This window comes from Trachypithecus francoisi, unplaced genomic scaffold (assembly GCF_009764315.1).
Source record: "Trachypithecus francoisi isolate TF-2019V2 unplaced genomic scaffold, Tfra_2.0 Lachesis_group0, whole genome shotgun sequence".
Classification (NCBI taxonomy): domain Eukaryota; kingdom Metazoa; phylum Chordata; class Mammalia; order Primates; family Cercopithecidae; genus Trachypithecus; species Trachypithecus francoisi.
In genome coordinates, this window is record NW_022681453.1 from 142853215 (window position 1) to 142869397 (window position 16183).

At 42.8% G+C, this 16183-nt stretch overlaps 1 protein-coding gene across 2 annotated transcripts in view; it reads left to right on the plus strand.

Moving 5' to 3' along the window:
* LARS2 (leucyl-tRNA synthetase 2, mitochondrial) overlaps positions 1 to 16183 on the plus strand; it is a 167498-nt gene that overhangs the window by 11740 nt on the left and 139575 nt on the right. The gene's annotated exons all lie outside the window — the stretch shown is intronic.

Below are 16183 nucleotides of genomic sequence, written 5' to 3' on the forward strand. Positions count from 1 at the left end.
CTCTGTTACCCAGGCTGGAGTGCAGTGGCACAGTCTCAGCTGACTGCAACCTCAGCCTTCCGGGTTCACGCCATTCTCCTGCCTCAGCCTCCCGAGTAGCTGGGACTACAGGTGCCCGCCACCACGCCCGGCTAATTTTTTGTAGTTTTAGTAGAGACGGGGTTTCACCGTGTTAGCCAGGATGGTCTTGATCTCCTGACCTTGTGATCCGCCCACCTCGGCCTCCCAAAGTGCTGTGATTACAGGCATGAGCCAATGTGCCCGGCAGACCATGGATTTATTTTCTAATGGAAAAAAATAATTTTTTTAAGAAAAGGTATTTGGGGAGTAACAACTCTGGGGAGTTGGGGAAGGTGCTACTAAAGAAGGAACATCTGGGCCAGGCACCTGGCTCATGCCTGTAATTCCAGTGCTTTGGGAGGCCCAGGCAGGAGGATTACTTGAGCCCGGGAGTTCGAGACCAACCTGGGCAATGTAGCGAAACCCCATCTCTACAAAAAATACAAAAAATTAGCACAGTGTGGTGGCACACACCTGTAGTCCCAGCTACTCAGGAGGCTGAGGTGGGAGAATCACTTGAACCTGGGAAGTCAAGGCTGCAGTGAGTTGTAATTGTGCCACTACACTCCAGCCTGGGCAACAGAGTGAGACCCTATTTAAAAAACAAAAAACAAAAAAACCTGATATGGGCCTGGAAAGATGAGGTGAAATTTATTGTGAGAGAGGAGGACAAACACCCTTCCTTGGTTGATGTGGGCCATTCCTCTTTACCCCATTGCATGCTTTTTAAAAAAAATTTTTGAGACAGGGTCTCATTTTGTCACCCTGGCTAGAGTGCTGTGGTTGCAATCACGGTTCACTGCAGCCTCGACCTCCCAGGCTCAACTTCTGACTCTGTCTCCAAAGTAGCTGGGACTATAGGTACGCGCCACCATGCTCAGCTAATTTTTTGTATTTTTTGTAGAGACAGGGTTTCACCATGTTGTCCAGGCGTGTATTGAACTTCTGGGCTCAAGCAGTCCACCCACCTCAGCCTCCTAAGGTGCTAGGATTATAGATGTGAGCTACTGCACCTAGCCCAGAGCCTAATCTTTACTAGCAATCTTTAGCAACACATCATCTTTAAGATGGGTGTTGGATAATCCTAGTATCTTCTTTAACCACCTACGAAATTGGCAGTATTGAAGAAGGGCTGAGAGCATGGCCCATTGAACCAGACTGCTAGGATTCAAATGCCAGCTCTTAACACTTACAAGCTGTGTGGCCTTTGAGTAGTTAATTAATTAACCTCTTCAACACCTTGTTTCCTCTGATCTATAAAATAGGGATAAAATAGTACCCGCCCCATTGGCCTGTTACAAGGATTCAAAGAGGGTGACTACGAAACACTTAGATAGCCAGCACACAGTATGTAACCAATAAGTATTAGCAATTGCCAGCAGTGGGCAGGAACCTGCTCACACCAGCTCGTGAGAGTCAACTATGTATATCTCTGCCCAATGTTGTGTTTATTAGTCACTTTGGTAGCTTGAAATCTGCCATTAAGGGAGTATTTACACCATGGCAATCAGCAAACCTACAAATCATGGCCTTTTCCTCCAGAGAGCCAATTGTTAATTAAACATTTACTGGAACCCCAGTGGCCATTGCTACTGTGAACTTGTCAGGGCCTATACAAATGGTATCTGCTGCCTCTCAGTTCTTTATATTTTCTTTTAGCAAAGTAAGTGCATCCATTGTCATAACTGGTTTGAAATTTTATGCTGAGCTGACATTGGCTGTAAGAAGTATTCCTAAAAGAGGGTCACGTTGTAATGTCTTTGTCACTTGAAGAGTTCAATAACTTTATACTACCAAATTCAGAGATTTGTGTTCCACTTTAAGATGGCTGAGGGTGTTTGTCTCTCTGGTTTTTATCAGATGTTATTTTTCTCAGATATTGCTTTTCATTGTTTCTGCTCCGTTTATTAGAAAGAGGTGGGACAGGCCAGGTATGGTGGCTCATGCCTGTAATCCCAGTAATTTGGGATGCCAAGGTGGGCAGATCACCTGAGGTCAGGAGTTCGAGACCAGCCTGACCAACATGGGGAAACTCCATCTCTACTGAAAATACAAAATTAGCCTGGTGTGGTGGCCTATGCTTGTAATCTGAGCTACTCGAGAGGCTGAGGCAGGAGAATCGCTTGAACCTGGGAGACAGAGGTTGTGGTAAGCCAAGATTGCACCATTGCACTCCAGCCTGGGCAAAAAGAGTGAAACTCCATCTCCAGAAAAAAAAAAAAAAAGAAAGAGGTGGGACAGAATGAATTGACTCTTTGCCTAAAGTACAATTCTTTTTTTTATTTTATGTATTTTTTTTTGAGACGGAGTCTTGCTCTGTCACCCAGGCTGGAGTGCAGTGGTGTGATCTCTGCTCACTGCAAGCTCTGCCTCCCGGGTTCACGCCATTCTCCTGCCTCAGCCTCCCGAGTAGCTGGGACTACAGTTGCCCGCCACCTCGCCCGGCTAATTTTTTGTATTTTTAGTAGAGACGGGGTTTCACCCTGTTAGCCAGGATGGTCTTGATCTCCTGACCTCGTGACCCACCTGCCTCAGCCTCCCAAAGTGCTGGGATTACAGGCGTAAGCCACCATGCCCGGCTAAAGTACAATTCTTTATCTCACTGGGATAAAGAATCTAGTTGTGATTCTTTAACTAGATTTGTCTGAATTTTTTTTTTAACTTATGCCAACTTATTTTGGACAATTAGTGAGTGCAGGCAAATTGCCGACAGTTAAGGTTTTTTTTTTTTTTTTGGAGGTGGAGCTTCGCTCTTGTTGCCCAGGCTAGAGTGCAATGGTGTGATCTCGTCTCACTGCAACCTCTGTCTCCCGGGTTCAAGCAATTCTCCTGCCTCAGCCTCCCAAGTAGCTGAGATTACAGGCACCCGTCACCACACTCAGCTAATTTTTGTATTTTAGTAGAGACAGGGTTTCATCACGTTGGTCAGGCTGGTCTCAAACTCCTGACCTCAGGTGATCCACCTGCCTTGGGACAGTTAAGCTTTTACAGCAAAACTGTACATTTATGATAGGGTGCAGGGAAGCCTGTTAGCAAAACAGGTGGTTGAGGGGGTTGTAGGTGGGATTCTAATTTCCTTGGATGGGATGAGATATTACAGAGGAGGCTCAAGGCAGAGCCCCAGGCCCAGAGGAACTAGTACCCTTGCAGGCAGCTCAGACCCAAAAGACAAGGAGTCCTCCTACCATATCTGAAGCCTAAGGTCAGGCTAGACCCAGAAATTGAAAAACCTGGATTGGAACCTACCAGTTTCTAGCCAAGTGACTCTGCAGAGTCATTTAATGTCTCTGTATCCATTTTCTTAATCTTTAACATAGGGATAACAATACTTTATTCCTCACAGGGTTATGAGGATTAGATGAGCTAGTGCTTGTATCTGGCACATAATAATCCCATAAGTGATAGCTGTAATTATTATTTATACTGATCTGATTCCTCAGAGCTGCTTAGGAAGGTGTTTTGTCACCATTTAATAAATGAATCCTGCAATTCATAATATCCATCCTGTGGCTTGATTTGCTTCTTATGGTTGAAACCACTATTTGTTATTTGGTTGATGGTTTCTTAGTCTGTGTGATCAGCAGATACCTAAGGTTGTCTTTTTGTTTCACAGTTTCAGTTGCTGTGTTTAAGATGACAAGCCCTCTTTTCAGGGTATTCTCTAAGTTTTCCTGAAATTAATTTCTTATTAATTTTTGTAATTCATATTTAAGTCACAGCATCTCAGATACAACCACCAAATCTGGTGAAAACTTGTCTGGCCATTTTTAAGTGATGTGGCAAAAGAGAAACAGAAATCTTTGTTTCATTGTCAGTAATGTGAAAGAAAGTCTGTTGAGCTTCCTTGTCATTTTAAAATCTTTCCTGCCTAATGTCAGGCTTGGTCCCTGAGGTTGAATAGACTTGGACTCAAGTCAAGTTTAACGATCCTCACTCTAAGCAGGGAAGGAATATCTAATCTTGGACTGTCAAACAGGGTCTGCCACATGTATTGATTAATTCAGTCAGTAAATAATCATTGAGCACCAGCTTTATTCTTGAATGGAGATATATGAAATAGTTCTAAGAACAGCATTATCTCTGCCTCCCAGGTTCAAGCGATTCTTCTGCCTCAGCTTCTCGAGTAGCTGAGATTACAGGTACATGCCACCACACCTGGCTAATTTTTATATTTTTAGTAGAGACAGGGTTTCACCATGTTGGCCAGGCTGGTCTAGAACTCCTGACCTCAGGTGATCCACCTGCCTTGGCCTCTCAAAATGCTGAGATTACAGGTGTGAGCCACTGTGCCCAGCCAGTCCTTGCGATCTTTCAAAGTCCATTTAAATTCTTACATCTACCATAAACCTATCCCTCAATTTTCCAGTTCACATTTGTCACGAAATAATTTAGCGCTTATAGTCAGAACCACAAACTAGGAAAGTCTATATGTCATCCACGTGTTGTTTTATCTGCCCAATAATATAAGCTTTTCAGTGGCAGGGAAGGTCTTTCTAACTTCTTTTGTGTTAGCAGGTCAAGTTTTTTTTTTTTTTTTTTTTTTCTTTATACAAGATGGGGTCTCGCTGTGTGGACCAGGCTGGTCTCGAACTCCTGGCCTCAAGCAGTCTTCCCATCTCGACCTCCCAAAGTGCTAGGATTACAGGCATGAGCCACCACACCCAATCATCATGTCAAGTTTTTAATGGTCAAATGTAACTAATATGTTTTTAGGTCTACAGCCTATAAGGTCCTTTGTTCCCAAGGAGTTTATAATCTGATAAGCCTCAACTGTTTGTGAGTTGATTGATTCAATGGATGTGTTTAAAAGCATACAACTCCTTTATTTAAGTCTGAACTAAGTGTTCATTGTGCATCTATAGCCCAGAATAATGTTTCTCAAACTTTAGAACTCACGAATCCCAGTGACAAAATCCTTGGGCTCAAGATTGGTAAATATTGAATTAAAAGTTAAACTGTCATTCTAGATGATTACTTGACATTTAGATGATTATAAATACAAAGGCAACCCCAGACAGCCAATTCATATGCTAGTTCTTGGTGATCAGGTTTATCTATCAGGAAAAATTAGACCATGCTGCTGTAATAAAAAATCCCCAAATCTCAGTGGCTTAAAACAACATTTCATTTCTTGCTTTTGCTACATGCCTAGCAGGAGGACTCAGTTCAAGGTAGTCAGGACCTGGATGATGGCTGTTCTTACCTCAGTGAGTGCCTCCCCATCTCTGTGACTGGGAGAAGGGGGTATAGTGAATCCCCACTGGCTCTTAAATCTTCCACTTGGACTCAACTCACTTCCATTGACATGGCCACATCCAACCTCAAAGAGGGTAAAGAATATTCCCACCATGTGCCAGGATGGTGAGGAGGATCAAAATGTTTGTGAGCAGCTCCAGTGACCCCCACCTAAGGTGATCTAGATGACCCAGAATATTCTTATTTTGGGTAATCTTTTTAAAAATTATTGATGTAAAAGTATACATTTAGAAACCATCAGGGAGACTAGCAGACCTCTCAACTGGAGCCTGTGGAATTTGAGAAACATTGCCCAGAGCATGAAGTTGTTGCCATCAAGTTTAGCATCCAACCATTTATGCTCTGTAAACATTTCTCTGTGTGTCTGTGATTCTTAAACCTTAGGCTGCGTAATGATCCCCTGAGGAGTTTGCTAAAAAGGCAGGTTGCGATATAGTCCAGGGTGAGGCTCAGGAATTGGTATTTAAATAAGCATTTCAGGTAGTTCTGATGTGTATTTCAGGTAGTTCTGATGCAAGTGCTCTCCCAGATTTGGCTCTTAGATGAATGGGATCGGATGCTCCACAGAGCCAAATGGACATGGTTCTCTAGGTTCAAAAATATATCCATTGAAATGAGGAGAATGCTAAAGGTCACAAGCAGCTGAGCAGGCACACACAGATTAGATGTGGACTGTGTACGTAGAGGGGCAGGTGGTTTGGGGGTGATGAATCAATCAGGAAGCAGGGGGTTCGTCAAAGCAGTGATGGTGTCTGCTCTACCCACATCATGGATTTGTTGTGAGGTTTATGTATGTGAGATGATCACTGAGAAAACCCTCTAAAAACAATATGCAATTTTCAAGTGTAACCCAATTAATAGTAGCAATAAAAAGAGAGTCCTGAGGTTTGGATGTTTGAGCAGGGGCCATTTGAAACCAGAGATAAATTATTCTCTTTCAATAATCAGAAAAGGCTGTACTGCCAATGGGTTTCTTCTTAAACTCATAGAATGCCTGATGACATATTTAAAACTTAGCTCCATATGGTGATTTTGTTGTGTTTTCATATGTTGTATGCACAGATGGTTGGAAAATAAAATTCCCCACCTCCCACCTCAGCTGGTCTCCCCAGCACCTTCTGGTCCAGAAGCCGGGTGATAAAAGCATCAAGGTGCCAAGTCCCCCTCACAGAGTTGGGCTTGGACTAATTTGTCTCAGGCAAAAAGCCACCAGGCATTGCCCAAGTAGAGGAGTTTTCTGCTTGGGCCTTTTTGTTATTCACTGCGGAGGAGGAAGAAAATTGAGGCTATGTGTCTGGCAGCTGCATAATCATAATGTAATTATCCACAAATATCAGGAAGCAAGGGAAGTTCTTAGCTAGTAAACGATAATGTACATTCCATCAGTTTTCAGTTTGCCAGTCAGTCAACAAGTGTTTATGAAGTGCCCGGAGAGTGCATAGCATGGCATTTAGTTTTCAGACTTGCAAATCTCTGTAGCATCTGAAAGTAGATAGTGAATTTCCAGGGCATATTGTCTCAGATGTCCTTCCAAGGAGAGAATGAACTGCTGGTCCAGTGCCTTGATTGGAAACTGGCTGATTTATCTGCCTGACACATCCCTCCACGTTCCCAGAGGAGGTCTGCTGCTTTGGGCCTAGGTACTGTCATTGGTTTTTATAATCTGAAGTATTCACTTGATTTTTATCCCCAATCTGTAATAATGGTGAGTTATTACACTTGCTAAACAAAATTAAATATTGTGTTTCTCATTTCTTGGAAATAAGAAGTGTTGAACATACTCCAAAGACACCACGACACCCTAAAAATAGCAGTTTTTGGAGAAGCAGTAACCATGGTTGCTCTCAATTAGAAGCTGAATTGGTTTCAAATATAAAATTTTGTTTTGATGAAAGGGAGAGAAATCTGGTAATCCCTAGGGAACTTGTTGGCCCTTTCATAGTAACAGTTACATTACTTCCCTCTCTACTGGGAAGGCAGATGACCAGCTGCCTGGGCTTCCTTCTCTTCCATCTCCAAACTCTACTCAGTCTTACTTCTTGTGTCGGATGACAACTGTCTCTTGCCTCTTTAAAGTAATTCCTTCTTTTAAAAAATATATTTTAAAATTGTACATAAATTTCCATATTCCCCCTATAAGAAAAAGAAATACAACATAGATAAGGCTATAGTCCCCTTTGGGCACCCATTTCTGCATCAGGCCCTCACACCAGGCAATAACCTCTGGCATTTTCCGGGTTATATGCCTTTAGAGCCTTCTCTGTATGTTATATGGAACTGTGTTTTCTCCTGCATCCCTTTCTTCTACTTCTAGTTTGCTTGCCGTCCATCCTGCCTGCCAACTCCGAGACACAAGGCTCACCCTGGAGCAGGGCAGGGGAGGGCAGAAGGCCCCACCAGGGTGTGCCATGGCCATGTGATTGCCAGGCCTCGCCCCCGGCCAGGGCTCTGACCCCTGTGTTTCTGTCATCAGTAACTCCTGGTCTTCCATGGTAACAGCTGGCCCCCACTTCTCTCTGATCTCAAAGTGAGGCAGGTTATGCAGTCCTGTTAGTGTTCTTGTGCTGGTCCTTGACCAGTTTGCTGTTAGATCCATCCCTTGCTTTTTGTATGGCAGAAGGGCTGACTCCTGCAGGTCAGGTTCCCAAGCTGGCCCCCTCCTGGTTTTCAACAATAAGAAATCCTAGTAACATTGGAGGACAGGAGAAAGGGAGAGGCCAGAAAATTTCTCCCTCTCTTTCTCTCTCTCTCTCTCTCTGCCCTGGTTTGGTCTTCGCTAATCTAGCTCCATCTGGGCAGTCCAGCCTGTTTGAGCTTCTGCAGCTGAGATCAGCCTTTGGGCTTTATTAACTCTGCTTTCTTACTTTGTCTCTGCAGTCCAGAGGTTGTGGTAATGTCCTGCCCTTCCAAATTGCTAGGTAGATTTACTCGTTTCCTTGGCTTCCCACTCAACTTTAAATATGTAGAGTATTTGTTATACGAACCAGGTGGAAATGATGCTTTCTCAGACTTCGGAAGTTTATTTTATGGATGTCCAAGTTATAGCTACTGGTACTTTTTCTTGATTCCGTCTCTGAGTAGTATTACATTTATTATTTCAAAATTATCATTAGCTGTATTCTGCCACCCTCTGTGATGTCACATTCCTGTCTTTCCAAATTGACATGATATATATTTCAAAGTATATTTTCAGTAGATGTTTTTAAAAATAAAATATGTGGAAAAAATGTTCTGAAGCTGCAGAATGCACTCATGTCCAAGAAGTTAACTTCTAGAAAGTTGAGAGGGTTCAGGTGGGCTCAAGCGTATAAATAGAGATGCCAATAATTTTTTTTTTTATTTTTTTTTAGGGAAATTGCCTAGTTAGCACATGTGAGCTATAAGTTCAGTTCAGTTCAGTTACTTTTTCAACTGCGGATGGATTAAAATAAGTTACTGTGATAGAAAGAAAGGGATTGAAATTTTAAAACCTAAAAGGAGAGTTTGGAGTTCTTCCCAGTGAATTGACAGTCTTGGCCATAGCGAAATCAAGGGCAAGAAAGTGCACCATGTGTCTAGAGGTATTTGATCCGAACATTGCACGAGACATGTACAAGGCTTGCAAAGGAAGCACCTGACCCATTGTCTTTCACGTAAATAGGCCATAACAACTTGACCAAAAAATAGAAGCTGCTCTCTGTGGGGGAAGAGACAAGCTTTGGTATTTTATAATCCTGTTGTAGGTCTTCACTTTGTTTCCCCCTTGACAGTGGTGAATCATCTTATAGAACAAAAGTGAGCTTTGCACTTGGTCTCTGGGCTCTAGGAAACCCAGGGTATAGAAACAAAGAGACCCTTTCCAATTTTGTGGAAATTTGGCTCACAGAGACATAATTCCAATGCTCTGGCTCATGGTGGGAAGAACAATTCTGACTTCAAGATGCAAAAAGGCCTTCCCACAATCTGATTCTGTTAATCTCTCTAGGGCAAACATTTGTTTTTTTGTTAATTTTTGGTAAGAATCTGAAATATTAAGAAACTTTAAGATTTTTCTAACTTTATTTTCATAGACAGCTTAGATAACATGTAAGCTAAGAATATCTTTCCATGTTAATTCTATCTGAAAACAAAAATAGAAATGAATAAGTATATTATGTAAATCAAGGCTGGTTTTTGTGACAGTCTCTGTATTGCCTTTATTTAAAAATATGGACGGCACGTAACAGAATGTTAATAGGCAGAAACATTGAATTGGTGCCATTTTGGCAGTTCTGACAAAGAAACCAAGTGGTAATTAGGTTTCTCCCCTTTCTTGTGGAACAGTTACACAACAGTTAACATTATTCTGCCAGTGACACAGCCCTAGGAGAATTTAAAGCACAGCTGGAAGCTGCTCAGGTGTTGTCCTTGGAAGTATTGCAGAACTTTCTAGTATTCCCATATCCATATTCCCAGCAATGGATTCTTTTTTTTTTTTTTTTTTTGCTCTTGAAATTTAAAAGGAAAAAGAGAAAGAATTGCAGAACTTAGTAGCAAATTTGGAAGAATGTTTGTCATCTATGGATATTCAAGTGAAAATTGTAGCCTAAACAGGGTTTGTTTTATTTATGATTCTTGTCTACCATGGACTAAAAACCCAGCTTAGACCAGCTTAAGCAAAAAGGGAGCCTTTTTTTTTTTTTTTTTTTTTTTAACAGATCCTGAAACTCACAGGATCAAAGGAAATGTAGGAGCTGGGCCCAATGGGTATTGGGACTAGGTCCTTGAAGTACACCAATTTCCCCAGTCTCTCTCCATTTCCTATTTCTGCTTCTCTCCACGTGCCAGCTTTATTTTCTCAGACATTTCTACAAGCTGGGGGGCAGAGCCACCTGAAGCCCTTATGGCTTCTGACCAAGGAGAAAAGAGAGTCCTCTCTTCCTCCAGCTTTCTGCTTTACTCCATATAGCCTAGAGCTGTCTTGAGAAGGATTCAGGCACTTGCCTCTCTCTGTAGCGAGGGGGATGGGTTTTTAAGATTGGCAGTTTGCACTAACACTGTATTAAGTTGGATGCAGAACAGTTTCCTAGAAGGGGAAGATGCTGTTTGAGAGGGTGAAACACTTTGGGCCTGCCACATTTAGTAAGAGGAAAAGAGACCTCAAGTCTCGACTGGATTGGGATATGTCCAGTCAGTTTCGTAAAACTGCATAGAATAGATATACTCAGGGAATGTTAGAATTTTTAGAAAAGGCATATATGCACCACGGGGGTTTAACCCACAGACCCTGACCTAGCAACAAATGAATAACCTACACTGACACAGATATTATGCCTGTCAGTCTGGCTGAGCATCTGAGCCACTTACAGACTCCAAGGAGAGTGCTGTAAAGACTTGCAGCCGAGGTCCTGACTCACTGGCCCTGCTAGCATTTATTCAGCATACATTTAATGACAAAAGCTTTGAGTAAACACCACTATAGGATAATTGACCTGGTTGCCAACACCCTGAGTAGAGAGCAATTATGCACCCGAGGTTGATCAAAGGTTGGTCTTAGGACCACATGAGTAAACAAGCTGTTTAGATAAGCTGTTCTACATTCCTTTATACCTACTTTTAAGCCATTTACTCAAGGATTAGGCTGCTTTCAGCCATAACCCTATCCTGAGACTTTTACAAAACCTTCCAGCCTTCCAAGAAGATTTGTGTCTGTATCCTATAACTTCATCTTAAAGTTTTTCCCACCAGCCTGACTGAACTCCCACAATGCACACGTACATATTTTGTACAGATGTCCCTGATATAGTGTTAAATGAAAAAAGCCCATAAAATAATGTGTATAATCATTTCTATTTCCTTTCTCTTTTTAAAATAATCTTTTTAACTTTAAAAAAAAATTTTTATTTTAGGTTTGGGAGTACATGTGCCGGTTATATAGGTATACTCATGCCAGAGTTTATACCTAGATTATTTTGTGACCCAGGTACTAAGCCTAGTACCCAATAGTTATTTTTTCTGCTCCTCTCCCTCCTCCCACCCACCACCCTCAGGTAGGCCCCAGTGTCTGTTGTTCCCCTTTGTGTCCATATGTTCTTATCATTTAACTCCCACTTGTAAGTGAGAACATGTGGTATTTGTTTTTTGGCCTGCATTAGTTTGCTGAGGATAATGGCCTCTAGCTCCATCCATGTTGCTGCAGAGGACATGATCTTGTTCTTTTTTTTATGGCTGCATAGTATTCTATGCTGTAAATGTACCACATTTTCTTTATCCAGTCTACCATTGATGGGCATTTAGGTTGAGTCCAAGTCTTTGCTATTGTGAATAGCGCGGCAGTGAACATACGTGTGGATGTGTCTGTATGACAGAACAATTTATAATCCTTTGGGTATATACCCAGTAATGGGATTGCTGGGTCAAATAGTAATTCTGTTTTCAGCTTTTTGAAGAATCCCTACACTAGTTTCCACAATGGTTGAACCAATTTACGCTCCCACCAAGAGTCTGTAAGCATTACCCTTTCTCTGCAAAGGTTTTATTTTCGTGAAAACAAATGAGCAGGCTCCTATGTATGTGTACATATGTTTGTGTATATGTATTTGAGTGGGGAGATAGATGTGGAAGGAAACAAAGGCTGGCATTATTGGTTACATCATTGACGAGTAGTGACCAGGAGTTAAAAATCAACTTTGCCTTTATTTATCATTGTATTGTGCCATTTCATTTGTTAAATTAAGCTTGTATTATGTTTGTAATTTGAAAAAAACATCAACTTATGTAAAAAGAAAAGCAGCCTATTCTGACTGACCTCAGGATGGGTGTGGATGCAGGAATTGAAGATAGTAGCTTGGGATCATCCCAGCCTGGAAATCTAAGGTGTCCCAGATTCCCAAGACTGGGAAATGCAGCATAGGATGTGGCAAGCCAGCCTCCCCTGGGGCAACAGCAAGCTTGAGAGGTCCACAGGACTGCTTGTTCACTAAGCACATATCCCTTCCAGAAAGCAGTTGTGAGTGGGTCACATCCACCACCACCTTCAATATGGCAAAGTCTACTGTAGGGCAGAGTCTTTGCCTGGGGCAATTGGAAGCAGGCCCCGTCCTTCCAGTGCGCAGATGGCTGCCTTCTGCTGATGGACTGCTTCTGGTCCAATCAGCTGTGGCAAGAACAGCTGGGCTGCTTTTAATCGAAGCACCTGATGTCAATCTTTAATTACTCAGGAAAGAAGAACTGCTGGGCCTCTTTTACTGAAAAGGGGGCCAAGTACTTGACTGGCCCTTTGAGCCTGCGTGGTCTGTTTGGTTCGGGTAAGAACTTCCAATGCCTAGCACCAACTTTCTGCAGAGGCTTGTCAGAAGTAACCCACCCTTAGGAATGTACATGTATGTGTGAGGATCTGTGTGAGATTCAGGTATTAATATCTTCCATCCTCTTGTCAGAAAGCAACTATATTAAGTGTGGCCAAAGAGATGGAGGCTGAAATTGTGGCAAGGTAATCAGTGATGTGCAATGCTGTGAGATGCTCAAGGTCAAGAAAGCAGACAGCCGCAGCGGCCACAGCAGCAAGTGCTGCCGTTTATTGGGTGCCTGTGCTGTGCTGGGCACCATGCTAGATGCGCCACGACATCATGAACATATCATGCTCAATAATTCAAGGTGGCTGCTTTCAGTCACCACTTACGGTTGAGACTCAGAATAAGTAATGTGCCTCAGGCTCCACTGATAGTAAGTGGGCAGAGTTGGATTTAGGACCTTTGCCCTCAACAGGCTCCTGGAGAACAAGCCTTTGTTAGCATTTCCTGTGCACTAGCCAAAGGAGTAAGAGCAGCTCTATTTTAGAGAGATGGTCTCAGTTCTTTAGATGGAATTGTTTCATCAGACTACTAAAAAACAACTTAAAAATATTAATGTGCATAATGGAAGTATGCCTTTAAGGTAAGTGACTCCAACCACTGGAAGGGGTATGCGTGTTCTCTTATTGCTGCCTTCTAAGACAGGGGCTTAGGAGAGAACAGATCTGGTGACTGGGATTGCAAGATGCACCTAGGTTGGGACACTCTGAAGTGTAAGTGCTTATGGGACCTGAGGCAGAGGTGGCCAGTGGGTAGTACTAGTGTGCACCTTGGAGAGTCCTTGAGCTGGATATAAAGATGGAGGAAAACTCCAGGTGCTCATATGCAGGTGGAAGTGTGGTTTGCTGCAGTCTTTCTGGGAATGTCATTTGGCTGTATATGTCAAACGTCTTAACATTCTTCATACCCTTTTACCCTGTAGTTGCACTTCTAGAAATTTTTCTAAAGGAAATGTTAAGTGTATGTACAAAGATTTATGCCCAAGAGTGTTCATCCTGGCCTTTTTTATAATGGTGAAAAATGGAAATAACTTTTAGGAAAACAAATATAGCTGGCCAAAGCAGTCACTAACAGAATGCATTGATAGCATGTACAGTGAAAAAACAGGAGATAAAAATACATATATAAATCATATATTCTCAATTTTTAAACATTGGATACAAATTGACCACATGTAACTGGTATGTATGGCTGTATGGTAGAATAACAGGTGAGTCTTATTTTCTTCTGTTTTTCTCTACTTACCAAATTATGGTGAATATATAATTATGGAAGAAAACAAGACCTATTTCTTTAGTTGAAAATGTCCCATTCCGATATGCGTGTGTGGTGAGGTGGTGCCAGTAAGTGCCTCTGAGTATTCGTCATTATTTTAAGGAAATGTTTGTGAACATAAGCCCAGCTTCTCTGCATGATCAAAAAGCAAAGTAAGGGACCGGGGGCAGTGGCTTATGCCTGTAATCCTGGCACTTTGGGAGGCAGAAGGATAGCTTGCAGCCAGGAGTTAGAGGTTACAGTGAGCTAATTGTGGCGCCACTGCACTCCAGCCTGGGCAACCAAACAAGACCCTGTCTCTTAAAAAAAAAAGGCAGCAAAATAAAAACCCCAGGTTGACAGCCCATGAACTTGATAGGACATAAGAGGGTCAACTGGAATGGGCTGTTTTCTATAATAGAAATATCAGAGTCTTCTTGGTCAGTCCTTCCCCACAGGCAGGCTTCGGAAAGAAGTGGCGTCTGTGATTTTGTGGCTGGATTTAGTTTCAGAGAATGGCAGGGGACTGAATTTTGTAAACAGGGTGTCTTTCCTGATAGGGTCAGGGAGCCTATGTGTGTCAAACCATTTTTCCTGCTCCTGGCACGTAGTAGTTTGAGAGAACTTGATAGTGAGGCTGCCGGCTCAGCTGCAACTGGCCACTCATTTGCAGACAAGAATGCCTTACTGGTCTGTGCTTGCTTAAGGTAATTGCTTCTAGGCTACTCACTCCTGCTGGGCCACAGTTGCTTGAACAGTCAAATAAGGGGTTGGGGGTAGAGGATATATCTCAAAAGCTTCTCTGTCTTGAAGATTTGTGATTCCTTGTTCTTTGGAGAATGAAAATATCTTCTAGAAGGTGATTAGAGAGCAGTACTCTTTAGAAATAATAATACTAGTGGCCTTATATACAGCACTTTACTGCGTGGCAGGCACTATTCCTGGCACTTTTCTTTCTTTCTTTCTTTTTTTTTTTTTTTTTTGAGACGTAGCCTTGCTCTGTTGCCCAGGCTGGAGTGTGGAGCGCAGTGGCGCAATCTTGGCTCACTGCAAGCTCCGCCTCCCAGGTTCATGCCATTCTCCTGCCTCAGCCTCCTGAGTAGCTGGGACTACAGGCATGTGCCACCGCGTCCGGCCAATTTTTTTTGTATTTTTAGTAGAGACAGGATTTCACCGTGTTAACCAGGATGGTCTCGATCTCCTGACCTCATGATCCGCCTGCCTTGGCCTCCCAAAGTGCTGGGATCACAGGTGTGAGCCATCGCGCGCGACCTGCTTTTCTTAAATTAACTCATTTAATCTTCACAGTAATCCAGTGAGGTAGTTATGCTATCATCCCCATTTTACAGATGACGAAACTGAGGAGAAAAGAGGAACCTACACATGGAACATTTCTTATACCAAAAGCATAGCTAGTGGTTTGCAATTAATTTTAAAATATTGGCTATTTTAGGCCGGGCTCAGTGGCCACTCCTGTAATCCCAGCACTTTGGGAGACCGAGGTAGGTGGATCACTTGAGGCCAGGAGTTCGAGACCAGCCTGGCCAACACAGTGGAACCCCATCTCTATTAAAAATACAAAAATTAGCCAGGCGTGGTGGTGTGTGCCTGTAATCCCAGCTACTAGGGAGGCTCAGGCAGGAGGATCACTTGAACCTGGGAGGCAGAGGTTACAGTGAGCTGAGATTGTGCCATTGCACTCCAGCCTGGGCAACAGAGCAAGACTCTGTCTAAAATATATATATATATTTATATATATAAATTTAGTGTAAATGCTGTATAGGGCTTGGTCCAAAACCTTACTTTTATCCGGTCTCAAAAGTAATTCTCTGGAATACCTTTTCTGCTGTGTTCCTGTGTATTTTTCTTAGCTTTCATCTATCTGGCTGTTTGGGTAGGGTGGAGGTTTCCCTTTCTTGCTGGTAGGGAAGAAAGGGATGAACTTCAGTAGCTGGGCATGGTGGTACACACCTGTAATCCCAGCTACTTGGGAGGCTGAGGTGGGAGAATTGCTTGAACCCAGGAGACTCTCCAACCTGGGTGACAGAGTGAGACATTGTCTTGGTGGGGAAGGGAAAGAAAGGGATGAACTTCAGGAAGAAATGGGTAGTGGGCCATTCAAAAGAGTGTTGCCTCAATCGGGAGAGAAAGAGATAGAAGAAAGAAGCATGAAATTCTCGTGTCTGGAGCAAAATGGAATAGGGTGCTGAATGATGTACATTAAAGAGGGACTGTGTGCTAGATTCAGGCAAGCCGTGAGAAAGGGACAGGCCCGGGCCGCTGAGGAGGGTTGGGATGGACTT